Raw genomic sequence first — 24,809 nt, forward strand, 5'->3', positions numbered from 1 at the left:
AAGCGAAGTTTATTTTTTGTCTCCCCAGCTGTAGAAGGTTGTAGCTCAGCCTCTGAATGTCAAAGAAATGAAACAATGACACTCCCATACAGTGGGGCAAAAAAGTATTTAGTCAGCCACCAATTGTGCAAGTTCTCCCACTTAAAAAGATGAGAGAGGCCTGTAATTTTCATCATAGGTACACTTCAACTATGACAGACAAAATGAGAAAAAAAATCCAGAAAATCACATTGTAGGATTTTGAATTAATTTATTTGCAAATTATGGTGGAAAATAAGTATTTGGTCACCTACAAACAAGCAAGATTTTTGACTCTCACAGACCGGTAACTTCTTCTTTAAGAGGCTCCTCTGTCCTCCACTCGTTACCTGTATTAATGGCACCTGTTTGAACTTGTTATCTGTATAAAAGACACCTGTCCACAACCTCAAACAGTCACACTCCAAACTCCACTATGGCCAAGTCCAAAGAGCTGTCAAAAGACACCAGAAACAAAATTGTAGACCTGCACCAGGCTGGGAAGACTGAATCTGAAATAGGTAAGCAGCTTGGTTTGAAGAAATCAACTGTGGGAGCAATTATTAGGAAATGGAAGACATACAAGACCACTGATAATCTCCCTCGATCTGGGGCTCCACGCAAGATCTCACCCCGTGGGGTCAAAATGATCGCAAGAACAGTGAGCAAAAATCCCAGAACCACACGGGGGGACCTAGTGAATGACCTGCAGAGAGCTGGGACCAAAGTAACAAAGCCTACTATCAGTAACACACTACGCCGCCAGGGACTCAAATCCTGCAGTGCCAGACGTGTCCCCCTGCTTAAGCCAGTACATGTCCAGGCCCGTCTGAAGTTTGCTAGAGAGCATTTGGATGATCCAGAAGAAGATTGGGAGAATGTCATATGGTCAGATGAAACCAAAATATAACTTTTTGGTATAAACTCAACTCGTCGTGTTTGGAGGACAAAGAATGCTGAGTTGCATCCAAAGAACACCATACCTACTGTGAAGCATGGGGGGGGAAACATCATGCTTTGGGGCTGTTTTTCTGCAAAGGGACCAGGACGACTGATCCGTGTAAAGGAAAGAATGAATGGAGCCATGTATTGTGAGATTTTGAGTGAAAACCTCCTTCCATCAGCAAGGGCATTGAAGATGAAACGTGGCTGGGTCTTTCAGCATGACAATGATCCCAAACACACCGCCCGGGCAACGAAGGAGTGGCTTCGTAAGAAGCATTTCAAGGTCCTGGAGTGGCCTAGCCAGATCTCCAGATCTCAACCCCATAGAAAATCTTTGGAGGGAGTTGAAAGTCCGTGTTGCCCAGCAACAGCCCCAAAACATCACTGCTCTAGAGGAGATCTGCATGGAGGAATGGGCCAAAATACCAGCAACAGTGTGTTAAAACCTTGTGAAGACTTACAGAAAACGTTTGACCTCTGTCATTGCCAACAAAGGGTATATAACAAAGTATTGAGATAAACTTTTGTTATTGACCAAATACTTATTTTCCACCATAATTTGCAAATAAATTCATAAAAAATCCTACAATGTGATTTTCTGGATTTTCTTTTCTCATTTTGTCCGTCATAGTTGAAGTGTACCTATGATTAAAATTATAGGCCTCTCTCATATTTTTAAGTGGGAAAACTTGCACAATTGGTGGCTGACTAAATACTTTTTTGCCCCACAGTATGTATCGGAGTTACGTCTTTCCCTGGTATTTTAAATCCGTACTGTGAGATGCCTAAGACAGCACTACAGGGAGACAGGACGGACAGCTGATTGTCCTCGCAGTGGTAGACCACATGTAACAACACCTGCACAGGATCGGTACATCTGAACATCACACTTGCGGGACAGGTACAGGATGGCAACAACAACTGCCCGGGTTACACCAGGAGCGTACAATCCCTCCATTGTGCGTACAATCCCTCCATCAGTACTCAGACTGTCTGCAATAGGCTGAGAGAGGCTGGACTTAGGGCTTGTAGGCCTGTTGTAAGGCAGGTCTTCACCAGACATCACCGGCAACAACTTCGCCTATGGGCACAAACCCACTGTCGCTGGACCAGACAGGATTGGCGAAAAGTGCTCTTCACTGACGAGTTGCGGTTTTGTCTCACCAGGGGTGATGGTCGGATTCGCGTTTATCGTTAAAGGAATGAGCGTTACACCAAGGCCTGTACTCTGGAGTGGGATCGATTTGGAGGTGGAGGGTTCGTCATGGTCTGGGGCGGTCTGTCACAGCATCATCGGACTGAACTTGTTGTCATTGCAGGCAATCTCAACGCTGTGCGTTACTGGGAAGACATCCTCCTCCCTCATGTGGTACCCTTCCTGCAGGCTCATCCTGACATGACCCTCCAGCATGACAATGCCACCAGCCATACTGCTCGTTCTGTGCGTGATTTTCTGCAAGACAGGAATGTCAGTGTTCTCCCATGGCCAGCATAGAGCCCGGGTCTCAATCCCATTGAGTACGTCTGGGACCTGTTGGATCGGAGGGTGAGGGCTAGGGCTATACCCCCCCAAAATGTCCGGAAACTTGCAGGTGCCTTGGTGGAAGAGTGGGGTAACATATCACAGCAAGAACGGGCAAATCTGGAACAGTCCATGAGGAGGAGATGCACTGGAGTACTTAATGCAGCTGGTGGCCACACCAGATACTGACTGTTACTTTTGATTTTGACTCGCCCCCCTTTGTTCAGGGACACATTATTCCATTTCTGTTAGTCACATGTCTGTGGAACTTGTTCAGTTTATGTCTCAGTTGTTGAATCTTGTAATGTTCATACATATATTTACACATGTTAAGTTTGCTGAAAATAAACGCAGTTGACAGTGAGAGGACGTTTCTTTTTTTGCTGAGTTCATATATGTGCCCTCTGTTCCCCAGTGTCCATGTTGGTTATTGTTACCATGTCCGTTGGTCCTGTGAGTAGCTGTGTTGTTGTTTTGTGCAATTGTTATTACGGGTCTTGTCCCTTGCATTGTTATTACGGGTCTCGTCCCGTGTATTTATTAGAGGTTTAACCTTGCTCTTTTGTTTGGATTACATCCCTGTGTGTTCTGTATGCATGTTTGTTTTGTGCTTCGTCCCTGTGCCTTTCATGGCATGTTGTGTAATTTGGGTGGTAATTTGGGTCCTCCTGTCTCCAATCCTTATACAACGTGACGGAATAACCAACCCTAAATGGAGACAGCAGGAATGTCCCGTCCGGCGCCACCACATCTTCAGCAGCTGCAACTGGCCCTGACCGACCCGCATCTCTGTGGTCATCCTCGAGGCTGGTGTCATCCTGCCGTCGGGGGGAGGGGGTGGGGGGGTACTGTCACGGATTCCCCTGGTACTGCTGCTCATTTTGTGCACCAGCTCCGGAGTTCTACAGCACCCGCTTCTAGGCGTCATGAACTGTCTAATTCCGCACACCTGGTTCCCATTTCCCCTGATTAGTAATTGTATATATGTGCCCTCTGTTCCCCAGTGTCCTGGTCGGTTATTGTTATTATGTACGTTGGTCCTGTGAGTACCTGTGTTTCGGCTTGTTGTTATTACGGGTCCCCATGCCTTTCATGGCATGTTGTGTAAATTGGGTGGAGTATTAACAACCCCTATTACGGATACCTGTGCCTGTCTCAGATCCTTATACAACATGACAAACATTTTTGTTTTTAATCAAATCTATTCTAGTAGTAGCAAGCTATCAATGTTAACATCCGGTCCTCATCTTCACGCGTTCCTTCTTAAACTGAACAGAACACAGGCTATAGGCTAGTCCACTCGCAAGATAGTGAATTTTTGGGACTAGGCCTAATCAACAATTATTTTCTGAAGAAGCCTACGCAGCACAGCCATTGGTTAGGCAGCACACAATAGTTTTGGATCAGCAAGAGCAGAGCAGGCCGGGGCTCAGGGTTGGAATATCCATTGTCGTGTGTAATGCAGCCCAGTTGTATTTACCCCATCCCAGCAGATATCTTAGAAATATAACTTTGCGCTGTGCTTCTCCGAGCATGCACTTCGTAGCCTATAGGCTATGGATAATTTGATTGAGACCACACTAAATAGCCCATAGGCGCACTTGATATTGTGTGCCCAGTGGAGAATCAGAGATGAGGGGTGGCATCAGGCACACATCGATATATAACCTAATAAGCAACTAATTCTGAGAAAAACTGAGAAATATTGATGTTTCATTAATTACAAATTGCATGACTCTCCCCTGTACTAGATTTAAAACATATTAAACCCTGCCCTTGACTGAAACTGAAAAAGCATGACCCTCCCCATTTTCCTCCAAGTAACCATTCTGTACCTTTCTATCCATTCCTTATGATATTTTCTTATGGTCTTCAATCAGGCCTTTGATTCAGTTCTATACTATTTTCATAGAACTGAGATAAGATGTACTGTACTCCACTGGTACACATCCACCGTAGTTGCTGGAACTGCGCTGAAAGACAGGGCATTTGATTTCCATAGGGGCGGGCATGTTTTTTTTCTCATGGGACCTCCAATGTGTGCACATTTTTTAAAATGGGTTTTTATAGTAAAATGTATTACATTTCAATGTGGCATAAACACCAGTCATGATACTTTCATCTGATTCCCAAACAAATCACTCAATAGGTGATGCGCGAGTTTCAAGTTTGGGGAAGCCTACCATTTAAAACCATTTATGCCGATCTGTGTGCCAGTTATGATTTTCATATGCATATTTTCGTGGAACAGTTTCATTTCAAAACTAACATATTATTTACTCAATCATTGTCATTCACTTAATAGTAAAAGTCTGAATTAAAATGCTAAAAATCTAAAAGGTCAAATCCAACTAATGCCTTATGGACACATTGATACATCGTGATCCATTGGCGGTTCAAGACTCAGATTGTCTATAGGCCAATGCAGGAGTAGGCCTATCACTTTTATTGTCAACTAAGTAAAAATACATAAAGCCGACAAATATCCTGATGAAAATTCAGGTTCTTGTAATCACATTCATCTCTCGACTCCACCTGTCTGCCTCCCTTTCTATAGGTCTTGAACTATTGTGCTCATGGTATCAAATCAATCAACTGGGTCTGGCCTGAAGTTGCTGCTAGTGAACCTGCAACATTGTATCAACTAGCCTATTCCAGGCCCTACCCTGAGAGTTTCCCATGTCAGTGAGCTTGGGACAGACAGCTGTTTTGGGGAAAGGTTTTCACCTATTTTACTACGTTTCCACTTGATATATGGGATAATCAGATCATGATATTTTGCTCATTCACTCCGAGGCTTGGTGATTATTGAGGGGGAGAGTGTTGGAAAGATTTTTAATATACTGTGAGGATTGAGGAACTAGTATAGTATGCAATGGATGTTAATAAAACAGACTTCGTTGACTTACTGTGTGAGGTGAAGAAAAAATGACTGAGAAATTCAGCTTATTAGTGGTGGATGCGGATGAGCAGGGACCCTGACAAAAAGAAACCAGACATCCCTAAATGGGCACTTTCCTACATTTGCGTGCAGCAGGGCAGGTACTTCTATGCGTGCTCAGGTGCACATGCTCCCAGGACAGAGAAACATGCTCATTGCTCACATGGACCACTCCAAACAACACAAAAATGTAAAAATTGACAAAACTCGTAAATGATGGTCATGAAATGAACCAAAACTTGTTTGTCGCAACATTTCCACTCTGAGAATGAGAACGGTAAATGACTATAATGAATATATGAATTAACAGAAATTAATGTAACCAAATGATGGAGATTAACGGTACATTTACTACTGTTCACATATGTAATGGGGAATTGATCAAAATAAACAAAGGGCAATCAATTCACACATTGAAACAATGAATGTGCAAGAATTGGTGCAAGACAGCTGAGTCATTCTGGAGAGCTGAGCACATGCATTCTGAAGAGAGACACACCCATATCTTCGCCACACCCCTCTTCTTGAGTCAACATTTTTTATTATACTCAAGACCAGTGGCGTCCCATCATTCAGGGCAGAGCCTCACCTGTGTTGAGCCACACATTTTTAGCCCCCCCCCCCAAAAACAAATATTTATTTATTTATTTATTGTTCAAAAGGTTGGAGTCACAATTTCCTTGTTTTTGAAAGAAAAGTACATTTTTTTGTCCATTAAAATAATATAAAATACAGTGTAGACATTGTTAATGTTGTAAATGACAATTGGAGCTGAAAACGGCTGATTTGTTTTATAGAATATCTACATAGGCGTACAGAGGCCCATTATCAGCAACCATCACTCCTGTGTTCCAATGGCACGTTGTGTTAGCTAATCCAAGTTTATCATTTTAGAAGGCTAATTGATCATTAAAAAAACTATGTTAGCACAGCTGAAAACTGCTGTACTGATTAAAGATGCAAAAAAAACTGGCCTTCTTTAGATTAGTTGAGTATCTGGAGCATAAACATTTGTGGATTTGATTATAGGCTCAAAATGGCCAGAAACAAAGAACTTTCTTCTGAAACTCGTCAGTCTATTCTTGTTCTGAGAAATGAAGGCTATTCCATGTGAGAAATTGCCAAGAAACTGAAGATCTTGTACAACGCTGTGTCCTACTCCTTTCACAGAACAGCGCAAACTGTCTCTAACCAAAATAGAAAGAGGAGTGTGAGGCCCTGGTGCACAACTGAGCAAGAGGACAAGTACATTAGAGTGTCTAGTTTGAGAAACAGACTCCTCACAAGTCCTCAACTGCTTCATTAAATAGTACCCGCAAAACACCAGTCTCAACGTCAACAGTGAAGAGGCGGCTCCGGGACGCTGGCCTTCTAGGCAGAGTTCCTCTGTCCAGTGTCTGTGTTCTTTTGCCCATCTTAATCTTTTCTTGTTATTGGTCAGTCTGAGATATGGCTTTTTCTTTGCAACTCTGCCTAGAAGGCCAGCATCCCGAGGCTGAATGAACTGTTTCGCTGCCAGACAAGGCTCCGCTGATAGCCAGGTGTAGCAGTGGTAAGGTGTTGGGACTGCTGTTGGGACTCTATCTAGGCCCTAACAGTTTGCGGGCACTGTTTGTCACCGTTATAGTGCAATTCATGTATTTTTTTGTATTGTGTTGTGTAGTGGCTTTTCTGGCATGCATCGCACATGTATTTTTTTGCCCAACCAAAATTTACATACTAAAATGTCCACTGCTCAAGACACATTATCTTCACACATATTTTAGATGCTTTTCACTGACAGCAGCGAACTCAATAATCAGCTGGGCCTATTCCCACGTTCTGCCCAAGCAGGCTTCCCAAATCGGAATAGGCCTATGCACTTGTGATAGGCCAATGATCCTCTGCGGCTAAGTTATGCTCTCTGGTGAAGTATTTCAATGATTTTATTTAGACAGGAGTAATTATATAATTTGGGCAAAATATAATTTTACTTTAGGGGAAGCCAGTATCCGCCAACCTTCCTTTCCAATTCACAAGTAGCTGAAACCAGACATCTGTATATAATGACGAGATGCTCATGTCAACTGTAAGCGGGCTGTCATGTTCCTTTCACTGAGGAGTGGCTTCCGTCTGGCCACTCTACCATAAAGGCGTGATTGGTGGAGTGCTGCAGAGATGGTTGTCCTTCTGGAAGATTCTCCCATCTCCACAGAGGAACTCTGGAGCTCTGTCAGAATGACCATCGGGTTGTTTGTCACCTCCCTGACCAAGGCCCTTCTCCCCCGATTGCTCAGTTTGGCTGGGCAGCCAGCTCTAGGAAGAGTCTTGGTGGATCCACACTTCTTCCATTTAAGAATGATGAAGGCCTTGGGAACCTTCAATGCTGCAGAAATGTTTTGGTACCCTTCCCTAAATCTGTGCCTCAACACAATCTTGTCTCTGAGCTTTACGGACAATTCCTTCAACCTCATGACTTGGTTTTTGCTCTGTAGAACCTTATATAGACAGGTGTGTGCCTTTCCAAATCATGTCCAATCAATTGAATTCAAGTTGTAGAAACATCTCAAAAATGATCAATGGAAACAGGATGCACCTGAGCTCAATTTCAAGCCTCATAGCAACAGGTCTGAATACTTATGTAAATAAGGTATTTATTTTTTAAATTGTAAATACATTTGCAAAAATGTCTAAAAACCAATTTTTTCTTTGTCATTATGGGGCATTGTGTGTGGATTGATGAGGGAAGAAAACTGTAATACATTTTTGAATAAGTCTGTAACGTAACAAAATGTCTACAAAGTCAAGGGGTCTGAATACTTTCCGAATGCACTGTATATGACTCTTAGCTGTCTTTATTTTTAGGCTATAAAGTAAAGGTGTGTCTCTTCACTTAGTCAGCGAGGTCACATGGTTGACTTCTGCAAACATCAAGGTTGCAGCTCTCTCTCTAACCCTCCACAAGGGTAGGCTATGAGAGTGCCCTTTTCTGTCTTGACTTGATGGCCGTTTGGGCTTACTTTTACCCCAAAATAGTTTCTTTGGACTTTGAAACTTTTTATTTAATTTGTAGCTTTTCTGTTTGTCGCTTTTCCCCTATGGCCTTTCTGTTTCTGTATCTATTTCAAGTCCTTTATTAAATGATTGTGCTCGTTTAGCCACTTAAATATAAAATATGGCACACATCTCTTTCACTAGCTAATAAGAAAACAAACACTCACAGGCTTGATAGGCTTGGCCCCATATCAACCTTTGATACTTTTCTCCCCTCCAAGGCGAAAGTACAGCCAGATCCTAGTTTTGGTCCATGTAATAATGGCCTACAGCTGAACATTGAGGAAAATAACCATCAGAGACAGTGACAGCGACCCATAAGTCCTCTAATTTGTAGAGATGGAATGTCATCATTTCTGAGGCCTATATCCGCCGAGCTGTCATCTTATTCCCTCTGCAGATAAAAGGGACTGCAGTGGGGGATGAGGTGGTCTTCAGCATGGGCACTGGCAGAAAGTGGAACAAAATGTTCCTTAATGAAACAGCTGGAGAGGATAATGGAGTGCTGCTATCTGTGTCAACCACAAGTGTCTATTGAACCTGCCCTCTCATCTGTTTGCTTTTCTCTCCTTTTGACATTTTTGTCAGCAAAGTCAATGATCCTGCCACCCGTTACTAGTGTGTTGATTTGTTTTTTGCAAATGACTGCAATTAACAGCCGATTAAAAGGTGAGGCAATTTTCTGCTCTCTGAACTGGGGTCTTTGTTGGGGGGCTGTTAATAGGAAACGGAGAGCTGGGACTCCCAGAAGCACTTCAGATACCAATCAAAGCTGTAGTATCAAGCCCCAGGAAAAGCGATGTTGCCATCAAAAAGCCTCATTGAAAAGGTTCTTGTGGACCCGTGGGAGAAAAAAAAATCTTAATTGACATGATTACACTGGCCATGTGGTCTGAATATACTGCCATTCTGCCTCTCCTCACCAGAAAGAGCCACACAACCAGGCTCTGAGAAAAAAACATGCACCACCACACACTATTTAGGAGTAAATAATCAGCACATCCACACTATTTACAGGTCAATAATCAGCACATCCACACTATTTAGGAGTAAATAATCAGCACATCCACACTATTTACAGGTCAATAATCAGCACATCCACACTATTTACAGGTCAATAATCAGCACATCCACACTATTTACAGGTCAATAATCAGCACATCCACACTATTTACTGGTCAATAATCAGCACATCCACACTATTTACTGGTCAATAATCAACACATTCACGCTATTTACAGGTCAATAATCAGCACATCCACACTATTTACAGGTCAATAATCAACACATCCACACTATTTACAGGTCAATAATCAACACATCCACACTATTTACAGGTCAATAATCAGCACATCCACACTATTTACAGGTCAATAATCAGCACATCCACACTATTTACAGGTCAATAATCAGCACATCCACACTATTTACAGGTCAATAATCAGCACATCCACACTATTTACAGGTCAATAATCAACACATCCGCACTATTTACAGGTCAATAATCAGCACATCCACACTATTTACAGGTCAATAATCAACACATCCACACTATTTATAGGTCAATAATCAGCACATCCACGCTATTTACAGGTCAATAATCAGCACATCCACACTATTTACTGGTCAATAATCAACACATTCACGCTATTTACAGGTCAATAATCAACACATTCACACTATTTACTGGTCAATAATCAGCACATCCACACTATTTACTGGTCAATAATCAACACATTCACGCTATTTACAGGTCAATAATCAACACATTCACGCTATTTACAGGTCAATAATCAGCACATCCACACTATTTACAGGTCAATAATCAACACATCCACACTATTTACAGGTCAATAATCAACACATCCACACTATTTACAGGTCAATAATCAGCACATCCACACTATTTACAGGTCAATAATCAGCACATCCACACTATTTACAGGTCAATAATCAGCACATCCACACTATTTACAGGTCAATAATCAACACATCCACACTATTTACAGGTCAATAATCAGCACATCCACACTATTTACAGGTCAATAATCAACACATCCACACTATTTACAGGTCAATAATCAGCACATCCACGCTATTTACAGGTCAATAATCAGCACATCCACACTATTTACTGGTCAATAATCAACACATTAACGCTATTTACAGGTCAATAATCAACACATTCACACTATTTACTGGTCAATAATCAGCACATCCACACTATTTACTGGTCAATAATCAACACATTCACGCTATTTACAGGTCAATAATCAACACATCCACACTATTTACTGGTCAATAATCAGCACATCCACACTATTTACAGGTCAATAATCAACACATCCACACTATTTACTGGTCAATAATCAACACATCCACACTATTTACAGGTCAATAATCAACACATTCACGCTATTTACAGGTCAATAATCAGCACATCCACACTATTTACAGGTCAATAATCAACACATCCACACTATTTACAGGTCAATAATCAACACATCCACACTATTTACAGGTCAATAATCAGCACATCCACACTATTTACAGGTCAATAATCAGCACATTCACACTATTTACAGGTCAATAATCAGCACATCCACACTATTTACAGGTCAATAATCAGCACATCCACACTATTTACAGGTCAATAATCAACACATCCACACTATTTACAGGTCAATAATCAACACATCCACACTATTTACAGGTCAATAATCAGCACATCCACACTATTTACAGGTCAATAATCAGCACATCCACACTATTTCCAGGTCAATAATCAACACATCCACACTATTTACAGGTCAATAATCAACACATCCGCACTATTTACAGGTCAATAATCAGCACATCCACACTATTTACAGGTCAATAATCAACACATCCACACTATTTATAGGTCAATAATCAGCACATCCACGCTATTTACAGGTCAATAATCAGCACATCCACACTATTTACTGGTCAATAATCAACACATTCACGCTATTTACAGGTCAATAATCAACACATTCACACTATTTACTGGTCAATAATCAGCACATCCACACTATTTACTGGTCAATAATCAACACATTCACGCTATTTACAGGTCAATAATCAACACATTCACGCTATTTACAGGTCAATAATCAGCACATCCACACTATTTACAGGTCAATAATCAACACATCCACACTATTTACAGGTCAATAATCAACACATCCACACTATTTACAGGTCAATAATCAGCACATCCACACTATTTACAGGTCAATAATCAGCACATCCACACTATTTACAGGTCAATAATCAGCACATCCACACTATTTACAGGTCAATAATCAACACATCCACACTATTTACAGGTCAATAATCAGCACATCCACACTATTTACAGGTCAATAATCAACACATCCACACTATTTACAGGTCAATAATCAGCACATCCACGCTATTTACAGGTCAATAATCAGCACATCCACACTATTTACTGGTCAATAATCAACACATTCACGCTATTTACAGGTCAATAATCAACACATTCACACTATTTACTGGTCAATAATCAGCACATCCACACTATTTACTGCTCAATAATCAACACATTCACGCTATTTACAGGTCAATAATCAACACATCCACACTATTTACTGGTCAATAATCAGCACATCCACACTATTTACAGGTCAATAATCAACACATCCACAGTAATCAACACATCCACACTATTTACAGGTCAATAATCAACACATTCACGCTATTTACAGGTCAATAATCAGCACATTCATGCTATTTACAGGTCAATAATCAGCACATCCACACTATTTACAGGTCAATAATCAACACATCCACACTATTTACAGGTCAATAATCAGCACATTCACACTATTTACAGGTCAATAATCAACACATCCACACTATTTACAGGTCAATAATCAGCACATCCACGCTATTTACAGGTCAATAATCAACACATCCACACTATTTACTGGTCAATAATCAGCACATCCACACTATTTACAGGTCAATAATCAACACATCCACACTATTTACTGGTCAATAATCAACACATCCACACTATTTACAGGTCAATAATCAGCACATCCACGCTATTTACTAGTCAATAAACAGCTCATCCACACTATGAATGAGTTACCTGAGTGTGTGTGTGTGTGTGCGTGCGTGTGTGTATGTGCGTGCGTGTGCATGTGTGTGGTCTTGTGTGTGACTTGGTGTGTATAAATCTCTCACCATCTAACAACCCTGGGTATTTAAGACTGGAGTCAGACGGTGTAGAGGACTAGAGGGCTGCTTGGACTTCTCCTCAATGCGTCTGATCTGGGGCTGTGTAGTGGACACGCAGTATTTCCAGGGGTGGTGATAAATGGGGGTTGTTTGGTTTACTTGCTCTGTTCGAAGCAATTTCTCTCTTCTGTGCCGAAGTGTTCCTAACCTGGGCCAGCCTGAGTAAAAACTGCCATTCCAGATTGGTCTCAGATTGGGGTTAGTGAAAAGGTGACCACATCAAATGCAACTCCTTTTACTGAAAATGTAGCTGAGATGTCACACACACACACACACAGGCTGGTGGGAGCAGCTTTAGGACTATAGGCTCATTATAACGGCTGGAATGGAATGAATGAAACGGTATCAAACAGATAAAACATATGGAAACCACGTTTGACTCCATTCCATTTACTCCATTCCAGCCATTACAATGAGCCTGTACTCCTATAGCTCCTCCCACCAGCCTTCACTGACACACACACACACACACAGCTACGCCACAGAACTACTCAGCTTCCTGTTTGTCAGTCGAATTGTGTCTGATAAAGATGCTATCTAAAGACACGTGATGTAACAGCCCTGAACACAGGATGAGGTGGGGGATGGTGGTGCCCCAGTGGCAGATTTACATTAATTAGCTCTTCAGGCCTTTTCAGCTGAATGGGCAGGTGTGTGTGTGTGTCTTTGTCTCTGTCTGTGTGTGAACACAAGTATGCGCATTATCAGGCAAACAGGAGAAGCTAACATGGAGAATCCTGCTCGTGACAGCTGTACACCTGTTAGCTCATGTTTGATTGAGTTGGTTGCTTATGGGGGAGCATGTGATGAGAGCTGCAGACAGTATGGCCACTAATATACATCAGCGGTATATCATCCAGGTGGGGTTTAGGGGGAAGAGGGGGGTCTAGAGAAACACCTGTGCTGAGGCGTTAGCTAAGACCAGTAGCCTGCCTTTGATGTCAAAGTGCGGTCAGGTGAGACTGCTTTGTCTTTATAGCCCACTATTCTGGTACCTCCCACTGAAGTCACATATAAAGCTGGTTTTATGGGGCCTCTATTGGCTCAAGAGCCACTCCTCTGGATTTACCTCTGACTGTCTCATTTGCTTTACCTAAATGACCTCATACCTCACAACCCTCTAATAAACACTTAATGATGAAAATGTCCCTGTATTCTTCTGACACATTTTTACAACCCAGTGTTTCTCAGGTCTTCCATTTACTGATTTTAACCACCAAGACGAGACTGCTCTATAGTGCTCGGTCAAAGTCCAAGTGTCCTCAACCAATGGTAAACTGAACTATGCATTTACAGCACCCAACTCCCTCCCCAGCACTCCTCCGCAGAAGAAACCAGTCTGTTGTCTTTCACATTGCTCAAGGTGTGGCCTGCTGGTTGATACGTCCCGCTCTCCCCTCCCCACGTCTGACCCACAGCCAATCCCCAACACCTGCCGCGACTCACCTGAAAGGATTTGCATACAGGGCCCACCCTGGTTCGTGATTGGCCAGGTGCAGCCACACTGCCTGAGGACTCCCCCACCAATGGCTGTCCTGCTGTGTGACTCACAGAGAGAGCCAGGGCAAGTTGCTTCACTACACTTCTCCTTTTTTTTTTTTTTTTTTACATTTTTAACAGCAGCCATTGCCTCGCTTTCTCTTCTTCTCCTTTTCAGTTTAGTTTTATCGCTGTGAGTGGGAGAGGTAGAGGGCAGGTCAGTGTTCCACACCTCCTGTACCGCGCTGGGTCCCGCTGCTCTCTGGAGGCACACCCTTACTTGGATTATTTTTCTTTCATTGCAGTTGTCTCGGTTTCCCCCTGTGTTTTTAAGTCATTCAGATCTGTCACTTGTTCCTGTTAACATGGAGTCTGACACATAAGCCCTGTGTCTTTGAGGTTAGTGACTGCAGTACTTTTGTTTCTTTATGGGTGAATAGTTGGTTCAAACCAAATAGAGTTGTTTATATGGGTCATGTATTTAACATTGTATGTGTTCCTCATTTGTTTTCTATATTTGCGAATGTGTCACGAGAAAAGCAGAAGTACGACTTGCACAAATATAAATCGAGAAACAAAAAAGTTCATGTTGATACAATTAAAGATATTCTCCAGTACTTTTGTATACTTGTAATTCTCTTTCATGGGAAAAGTATCTGAAAGTATCTCCCATGAGCCAAAAGTGCTCCACGAAAATGGTGTACTACGTGATATGTGCACCACGTCATCTCTCTCTCTCTCTCTCTGGCGAGGGGCTGAAGCTCATTGGCTGAAACTAATTGTTAGTTAGTTTATCATTGTCACTTGTCATCGTTGTTGTTTTGCTTAAGAGTCATTGCCATATATGGCGTGCTTTAGCAAGGGAGGGAACTGTAACCAAGCCCCCTGCCCCCTAGTCCAAGCCCCGTAACCAAGCCCCCTGACCCCGAGACCAAGCCCCCTGACCTCGAGACCAAGCCCCCTGACCCCGAGACCAAGCCCCCTGACCCCGAGACCAACCCCACTGACCTGGAGACCAAGCCCCCTGATCTAGCCCCCCTGACCCTGAGACCAAGCCCCCTGACCAACCCCCCTGACCACGAGACCAAGCCCCCTGACCAAGCCCACGTGAGCGTTTACAGTTGGTCATGGTGTAGAAATACTTGTAATTCTGTTTCATGGGAACTCTCAGTAGACCATAGGCCATAAATTTGAAAAGGTTATACATTTTTGCTAACTCTGCTTTGGCCCGGCGCTAGCCTACCTCTAAAATAATAAGTAATTAATTAAATAGTATCTAGATTCTAGAATGTGCTTCTCCCCACACCCTGTTGCATGGTCAGGTAAGGTTCTGTTTGATTTCAGGCTTGCTTATCAGGAACTGATCAGGCCACCGGAGCCCTGTATGAATGTTGATCTTCCTGTAAGACAGAGGAGGATCAGCAGGTATTCGTTGCGACTCATAGTGGATGACAAACAAACTGGTGTTGTGCTACCATTATCTCCTAAGCAGTTCACATCTCAACATGTTATTCTCACATGAATGGTTTTTGTAGAGTTACCTTTGGCGTGCCTAGTTGTGGTAGGTTTCTGTTGCTAAAAGTTGCAGCAGAGATAAAATCATGGTTCCTGTTTCACCAGAAACATGCTCTGCACTGACAAACTTTATTGAGATTGGCAGTTGTATCTGAAAACACTCAAAACAAAGTGACCCCATAGTTTTTGTTGTATAGATCCATCAGACCTCGAAAGACCCAAAATAAAGCAATTTCACTCAATGTTGGCTCAATGATCTCCTCACATATCATTGGAGAAGCTTACACTCTGTCTCGTAAACCTAGTGATACTGTATCAAATCAGCCCTCTGTGGTTGTTAGTTATGAGGTCACTGTTTAGTTCAGCAGGGCCTACACCTGGAAAATGTTGCATTCAACCAATGCTTTACACACTTTTAATATCATGAGTCAATAACCCGGTTTTAACATTGGTGAATTTCTAAGTTGTACCCCATAGTTATTCCCAGTTTGCATCTGAGCTAACTTTGTAATCATGCTTTGTGCCCACCCTGGCCTCTTGATTTGGCTTGTAAATGAGGCACAGTACCTGAGGTTTGGCCATGAAGTGAGAGAAACACAACACTCCCATTGTTGACCTATTGAGTGGCTGTAGAGAGGGGCCTAGTTTCTGTCACAAGGGAGGGAGTGGCAGAGAGGTGAAGAGAGGGAGGAACGGAGGGAGGGCAGCAGTAGTATCAGGTTGGCTCCTCACACAATACAGAGTCAACAAGTCTTAGCCTGTAATTAGATCATTTGGCCTGGCTGAGGAAGAGGAGTAGGGGTGGATTTAATCAGCCCAGGCTTGACATGCCCTCATATGGAACAGTACAGGGTTGGGTCTGTTCTGGCTCACATTTTCTCCCTTCACAATCCAGCCTGTAGTTGACATTGAATGACAGAGGGCGGCAGTTTGTTCAAGCTGTTTCGCAGTTGATGGGTAAATAAGCAGATCCTGTGGCCTGCTGGCTTGTCAGTCGTGTTGCTATGACACGTTAACAAAAAAAAGTTATCATATAGATGGTGCTTTCAAAACAACTGGGAACTCGGGGGGGAAAAAATGTGGTAAAATCAGGACGTCAGTAATCTTCAGTCAGAGCTCTAGAAAGATGCCCGAGTTCCCGACTTGGAATTCTGAGTTGGATGACCGTTCCAAATGATTTTTCCCAGTCGGTGCTCGTTTTTTTCCAGAGTTCCCAGTTGTCTTGAACCCACTGAAGTCGGAAGTCAGAGATTTCCCGAGTTTCCATTTTTTTTTTTACACGGCATGTGTCTCAGGTGACCTCTGGTAACGGGTGACATGATCTCAGGTAACGGCAGTGACAGGAACCTGTTTGGGTGGGTAATTCTAGGTTGGGTTGTGGTCCCTTCTTTCTTTTGTTGTTAGGGGCTTTCACACACATCTGAGGCCTGAGTGATGGGAAAATGGGCTGTAACAAGTCACAATGTGCTCGAGGTGATCTGAATTCTACACCTCTGGTTTGAAACTCTGCCCCTCGTTTATTGTGGGGGAGGCTGCAGGCTCAAGCTAGCCAGAGACCGATGGAGACATACATGGACCCATTCAATATCAATAGCCTTCATGTTGATGGAGAAAATGGTAAACAGTAACTATGTGTTTGACTGTTCATTCTAAAAGTGCAGAGATCCCGAGTGGTGCAGCGGTCTAAGGCACTGCATCTCAGTTCAAGAGGTGTCACTACAGTCCCTGGTTCAAATCCAGGCTATATCTCATCTGGACATGATTGGGAGTCCCAGCATCGTCCGGGTTTGGCCGGGGTAGGCCGTCATTGTAAATAAGAATTTGTTCTTAACTGACTTGCCTAGTTAAATAAAGGTAACATTAAAAAAAATAACAAAATGGTGGACATTGGTCACATTTAAAAGATCTAGTGCGCTGTGTTGCCTGGCTGAGGGTCCTTTGTGTTGATCCAGAGGTGGATTTGCATTGCGTTTCCATACTTGTCTCTCCATTTCCATTGAGTAAAGCACAGCTCTCCCAATGTTGCAACTGTCTGAGACTCACACAAACAAGTTGAGACTTGCAAACCATTGTTCTGAGGTTCAGGGGGAACCAGAAATACAAGCTGGGTGTCTCAATACTGGAAGCAGAAACATAGAGCAAGATTTCTTCTCACACCAGAATCAGAAAACCTGAGAAAGGAGATGACGATGCTGATGTGATCTTGTTAGGTCACTGCTCTATGTGAGCTATCTCTAAAGCTCAAAATGGAACTGTGCAAAGTTGTCATCAATGCAAAGGGTAGCTACTTTGAAGAAACTCAAATATACAATTTGAGTTCTAGCCAATGAGCTTCAGCCCCTCGCATTTGAGTGACCGTTAGCAAGAGGCCTGCCCAGCGTTATCCAATGAGGTTGCAGAGCGGGTAACGGCTCAGTGGACACAGAAAAAAGAGAGAAAGCAATGACGTGGTGCACCTATCTGTACATATGCAACGTAGTAAGCTATTTTCGGGGAGCACTTTTGGCTCGTGAGTGCTACTTTTGGCTCGTGAGTGCTACTTTTGGCTCGTGAGCGCTACTTTTGGCTCGTGAGTGCTACTTTTGGCTCATGAGTGCTACTTTTGGCTCGTGAGTGCTACTTTTGGCTCATGAGTGCTACTTTTGGCTCGTGAACGCTACTTTTGGCTCTTGAGCGCTACTTTTGGCTCGTGAGCGCTACTTTTGGCTCGTGAGCGCTACTTTCAGAAATACTGGCTAAAAAGTATACAAATGTACCGGCGAATCTTTTTAATATCTGCATGATTATCATCCTTATTTCAAGTGACTTACAAAGAATCAAGCTAGTCAGTCTCTCAGGCTGGTTTGGATTGTGAACCAGGGAGACCAAGACCATGTGACCACACATCTTAATCATGTTTGGGGGACACGCTCCCGTCTACCTCCCTAAGTCTCTTTGTCCTCAGCCTCACTGGATCATTAGCCAGCTCTATTACCTCCCCCCTATCCCTCCCTCCTTCCTTCCTTCCTTCCTTCCCACACTAGCCTTGTGGAGTGGGCAGCTGTGCCCGACTCTCACCACCATGCCCCCAAGGCAGCTTGTTGTGGTAATAAAATAAGTCATTTTCCAGGGGGAAGAGAGAGTCGTTTCTGGTGAAGATCAGATCACACCTTCCTATTGATAACGTTCCCGGTTATTCAACATCAGGACTGTGAGCTGAGGGGGCGGAATCTTTCCAACTCTGTGAGTAGGGTTGGTAGTGTCAATCAAATATCATATAAAATGGTATTTGTCACATGCTTCGTAAACAACAGGTGTAGACTAACAGTGAAATGCAGAGGTAAAGATTAAACAAATCATTTGGAAATAGTGACACAAGGAATAATTACACAGTGAATAACGAATAACAATAACGAGTAAAAAAAGAACATGGCTATATACAGGGAGTACCAGTACCGAGTCGATGTGCAGAGGTATGAGGTAATAACATGGCTATATACAGGGAGTACCAGTACCGAGTCGATGTGCAGAGGTATGAGGTAATAACATGGCTATATACAAGGAGTACCAGTACCGAGTCGATGTGCAGAGGTATGAGGTAATAACATGGCTATATACAGGGAGTACCAGTACCGAGTCGATGTGCAGAGGTATGAGGTAATAACATGGCTATATACAGGGAGTACCAGTACCGAGTCGATGTGCAGAGGTATGAGGTAATAACATGGCTATATACAGGGAGTACCAGTACCGAGTCGATGTGCAGGGGACGAAGTAATTGAGTAGCTATGTACATATACAGCAACAGGGTGCCTTGGGTAATAGGAGTCACAGCAAGGCTAGTTACTGATATACCATGGAATTTCAACGGGATCCATCGTCTTGAAAAATAGTCAGTCAATATTAGGATTCTTTCTTAGAAAGGACATCTGGTGAAGTGAGTCAGCAGGATACTGCAGGAGTATGTTGCTTGTCTTTACAGATCAACCGTAACCCACTTCCCATTAAAACCTCAATGATTCAGTAGCGCCTCTTGCTATCTGTCTTGCTATGATATCTATCATGGAAACATCACAGGTACGTGGGCGGCAAGAGATGGATTGTTTTTCTGAAATGTATAGGTTCAGTAATTGATGGCGTACTCATACAGACGACATGGCTTTTCTTGTTTAGTGAAGAGATGGTAGGTGGAATATTGACATTTCCACCAACTGACATCTCCAAAGAGGACAGTATAGTTCTGTGGCCTCTGCACATGCATATACAGCATCTTGTTTCCAGCTGCGTTAGTCCGGTCCCACCATTCATGAGGTAACATACCTCAAAAATACATTATACTGCTTCAACTGCAGGACACATCAAGCCCAATACTACCACCTTCAAATGTCTGACCATCAATCCAACGTCTTCTTCTTCTCCCTATGTAGTATCGCTATCATTTAATATCAGCCATTCTAACTTAGGCACCAGGAGAAAATGTTCATATTTTCATGTGGTTTTCGGAGATTTGGCTCCCAGACGCCACAGCTGCATTGGTGTCTATGGCTGGTCGGGAGTGGGGTGGGCCTCTGCATTCAGTGGTGTGGAAAACTGGGCCCTGCCTTTTTAAGCCTTCCATGACTCCAGGAACACAGACTTCTCTTGTGTCTGCTATGCTCTGAGTCCTCAGTCAGACACATGCAAGGGCCCACAGTTACAAAGACTAGCTCAAAGCCTTGTTCGTCATCCTCAAAACTGCCCATGTCTTCCATAACTGCCCATGCCTTCCATAACTGCCCATGCCTTCCATAACTGCCCAAGCCTTCCATAACTGCCCATGCCTTCCATAACTGCCCATGTCTTCCATAACTGCCCATGCCTTCCATAACTGCCCGTGCCTTCCATAACTGCCCATGCCTTCCATAACTGCCCATGCCTTCCATAACTGCCCATGCCTTCCATAACTGCCCATGCCTTCCATAACTGCCCATGCCTTCCATAACTGCCCATGCCTTCCATAACTGCCCATGTCTTCCATAACTGCCCATGCCTTCCATAACTGCCCATGCCTTCCATAACTGCCCATGCCTTCCATAACCGCCCATGTCTTCCATAACCGCCCATGCCTTCCATAACTGCCCATGCCTTCCATAACTGCCCATGCCTTCCATAACCGCCCATGTCTTCCATAACCGCCCATGCCTTCCATAACTGCCCATGCCTTCCATAACTGCCCATGCCTTCCATAACTGCCCATGCCTTCCATAACTGCCCATGCCTTCCATAACTGCCCATGTCTTCCATAACTGCCCATGTCTTCCATAACTGCCCGTGTCTTCCATAACTGCCCATGCCTTCCATAACTGCCCATGCCTTCCATAACTGCCCATGCCGACCCCCCCCCCCCCCCCAACACTGTATTTCGATACAGTGTTGACTATCTGTCGATAAGCAACTGCTTGCTAAGGTTACAGTTAGGGTAAGGTTTAGAATAAGAGTTAGAGCTAGGGTTAGGATTAATAGATAGTTTGTTGATATGTTACTGATTGTCCATCTGTTGATGCTCTTCAGACTATCCAAATAAAGTGTTAAGGGGGGGATCGATACAGTTACGTATCACAATATTTGTATTTATTTATTTTGCTAGGTAGTGTTAGCTAGCACTAGTCGACTGTACCTGTGGAAAAACTCTGGTATTTGTCGTCCTATAGCTTGTTCTCCATCTTCTTTTTAAAAAGTGAACATGTTTTCAGCACTTTTATTTCACACAAAAGAGACACCCTCAGAACTTCTATCAAATTCAAAGCCTAGTTCAAAATAATTTGACAGTTGTGAAGAGCATGAGAACAGTGTGAAGTAACAGACACAGGGTGGCTGTTGGACTGATGTTGTGAGAAAACATCGTACCACCATGAAATGAAGCTATTTCCTGCATGCAGATTGGTCTGTAATGGCCAGGTTGATAACTAACAAAAAGTGGGTCCTAAAGGTTGCAGCCAAGGATGGCACAGATATTTTTTTACCTTGATAGTTCTATAGAATGTAACAGTGGAAAATATGTTGATAAGTATGTACTCACAATGCTGTTAATTCTTTTAGGAACTCCCACTGTACCCAACATTGACATAGAAAACATGGCTAAAAATAATATGATGACCTAAGAAGCCTGCTCATATTTCTGTCTGAGAAGAGAAGCTAGAACTGCTCCTAAAATGATCCACGCTGCCCTGGCCATATCAAAGCTCAATGTTAATGCAGTCAGAAAATTGCATCAGAGGCTGGCTGGGAATGGCTTCCAGGGGATGAGTGTGAGTTTCCAGGCATTAAGCTCTCCCAAAGCAGCAACACTAATACAGTAATGCAGCAGAGATCAGTCTGAATCGATACAGACGGATCTGAGAGGAGAGGGAGGATGACAGGGAGTGAATGTTGTCTGTGGTTTGGAGCATGATGTACTACAGTACCCATAATGTCTTGTCACCTTACCAATACGTGATTTAACTGTATCTTGGACAGGTTAGTACATGCACACTTATTGTTATTCCTTAAATAACGTGCATTGAGATTGCCATGTGTGTTTTCAATAGTATGCATGTTTTATTGAGTTTATTTAAGCATTCTGGACTGTTTGGATGACAAATTGGGTTAGATTCACTTAGGCTGCGTTTGCACAAGCCGGCCATTTCTGATCATATTGGCAAAGGATCTTATTGCCCAATTATTGGCAAAGGAGATGATTTGATTGGTCAAAAGACCAATTAGTGGAAAAAGAGCTCAGAATTGGGCTGCCTGTGTAAACTCAGCTTTAGACGCTCAGTGAAAGTGAAAGCCGTCAAGTTTTTGAGCGTCACTTCAAAACCAATGTGATCATTTTTTTCCCTTGGCAAATTGGCAATCAACTTCCACATGGGTCGAAACTTAGAGTGGCTTTGTTCTGTTTGACCTTGATCACTACCTGCTCTCTCAGGTGCTGCTCCTTAGTTACATAGCCTTCGGAAAGTATTCAGACTGTATTGACTTTTTACACATTTTGTTACGTTGCACGCTTTTTCTAAAATGGATTAAATAAAACAAACTCATCTACCCACAATACCCCATAATGACAAAGTGAAAACATTTTAAAATATATTTTTAGCAAATAAATACCTTATTTACATAAGTATTCAGACCCTATGAGACTCGAAATTGAGCTCAGGTGCATCCTGTTTCCATTGATCATCCTTGAGATTTTTCTACAACTTGATTGGAGTCCACCTGTGGTAAATTCAATTGATTGGACATGATTTGGAAAGGCACACCTGTCTATATAAGGTCCCACAGTTGACAGTGCATGCCAGAGCAAAAACCAAATGATGAGGTCAAAGGAATTCTCCATAGAGCTCAGAGACAGGATAGTGTCGAGGCACAGATCTGGAGAAGGGTACTAAATGATTTCTGCAGCATTGAAGGTCCCTAAGAACACAGTGGCCTTCATCATTCTTAAATGGAAGAAGTGTGGAACCACCAAGACTTTTCCTAGAGCTGGCCGCCCAGCCAAACTGAGAAATCGGGGGAGAAGGGTCAGGGATGTAACCAAGAACCCGATGGTCATCCTGACAGAGCTTTAGAGTTCCTCTGTGGAGATGGGAGAACCTTCCGGAAGGACAGCCATCTCTGCAACACTCCACCAATCAGGCACATGACAGCCCGCTTGGTGTTTTCCAAAAGACACCTAAAGGACTCTGAGACCATGAGAAACAAGATTCTCTGGTCTGATGAAACCAAGATTGAACTCCTTGGCCTGAATGCCAAGCATCACTTCTGGAGGAAACCTGGCACCATCCCTATGGTGAAGCATGGTGGAGGCAGCATCATGCTGTGAGGATGTTCTTCAGCGGCAGGGACTGGGAGACTTGTCAGGATCGAGGCAAAGATGAATGGAGCAAAGTACAGAGAGATCCTTGATGAAAATCTGCTCCAGAGCACTCAGGACCTCAGACTGGGTCGAAAGTTCACCTTCAAGCAGGACAACAACCCTAATCACAGCCAAGACAACGCATGAGTGGCTTCGGGACATGTCTCTGAATGTCCTTAAGTTGACCAGCCAGAGCCTGGACTTGAACCCGATCGAACACCTCTGGAGAGACATGAAAATAGCTGTGCAGCAACACTGTGCCATGCTTGTAGCTTGTAGCGTCATACCCTGTGCCAAACTTGTAGCATCATACCCAAGAAGACCCGAGGCTGTAATCGCTGCCAAAGCTGCTTCGACAAAGTGAAGGGTCTGAATGTGATATTTCCTTAATTGGATTTTTTAAAATTAGCAAACATTTCTAAAATCCTGTTTTTGCTTTGTCATTATGTGGTATTGGGGCGGGGGGAGGGGGGGGGACATTTAACCAATTTTAGAATAAGGCTGTAACCTAACAAAATGTGGAAAAAGTTCTGGGGTCTGAATACTTTCCGAAGGCATCGTATGTTCCATTGACGGCTTCAAATTGTTAAATTGAGTGTCTGAGCTCCCGTCACTGTGAAGGATGACATCATTTACATCATTATTCTCCACTCTCAGTAAGATTCGGTTTAAAAATTCATGCCAGTTAATTGATGCTTGGAAGTAGTGTGTACACTTCAGTTCAAAATGTATTCCCTACCCACTCTGCTTAGTTCCTCACGTAGAGTAGGTCTTTGAGGGTTGTGTGACTGAAAGACTCATTCACTGCACTGTCATTGTGTGTGTGTGTGTGTGTGTTTGTCAGGCTTGGGATGCAGTCTGTGTCTTCTCAAACACACAACCCCTGCCAGTGACACACAACCCCCCCCTCCCCCCCTCTCTCTCTTATCACAGAGCCTGCTCTACAAACCTTCTCCCTCTGCTCGTTCCTAAGCAACAGCCACTCCTTGTTTACCTATGCATTTTTGCATTGTGATTCTCATCAGGAGAAGTCACAGGCACCCAGAGATGGTTGTCTGTTCCCTTTATTCAAAGTAGTGAAGGCTACCTTGTTTGTTAGACCCTACATGTATGTTGTGTGCGGATAGTGTAATATGTTTTCCACCTAGTATCATATACATGATCACTCAACTTTAAAGTAGGCCTACTACATTACTTTCACCTTCTATGGT

At 43.1% G+C, this 24,809-nt stretch overlaps 1 protein-coding gene across 5 annotated transcripts in view; it reads left to right on the forward strand.

Moving 5' to 3' along the window:
• The window catches only part of elf1 (E74-like ETS transcription factor 1), an 82,022-nt gene that overhangs the window by 9,240 nt on the left and 47,973 nt on the right, over positions 1-24,809 (forward strand). For 2 of the 5 annotated variants that reach the window (XM_020452940.2, XM_031797564.1), the window contains exon 1: positions 14,361-14,630. The exons of 1 other annotated variant lie outside the window; for it this stretch is intronic. The gene's annotated coding sequence lies outside the window, so the exon portion shown is untranslated. Of the gene's footprint in view, positions 1-14,341; positions 14,631-24,809 lie in introns of those variants that run through there. 2 more of the 5 variants (XM_031797566.1, XM_020452934.2) reach the window with 2 other exon arrangements.

The sequence above is a fragment of the Oncorhynchus kisutch genome, linkage group LG19 (assembly GCF_002021735.2).
Source record: "Oncorhynchus kisutch isolate 150728-3 linkage group LG19, Okis_V2, whole genome shotgun sequence".
Lineage (NCBI taxonomy): Eukaryota > Metazoa > Chordata > Actinopteri > Salmoniformes > Salmonidae > Oncorhynchus > Oncorhynchus kisutch.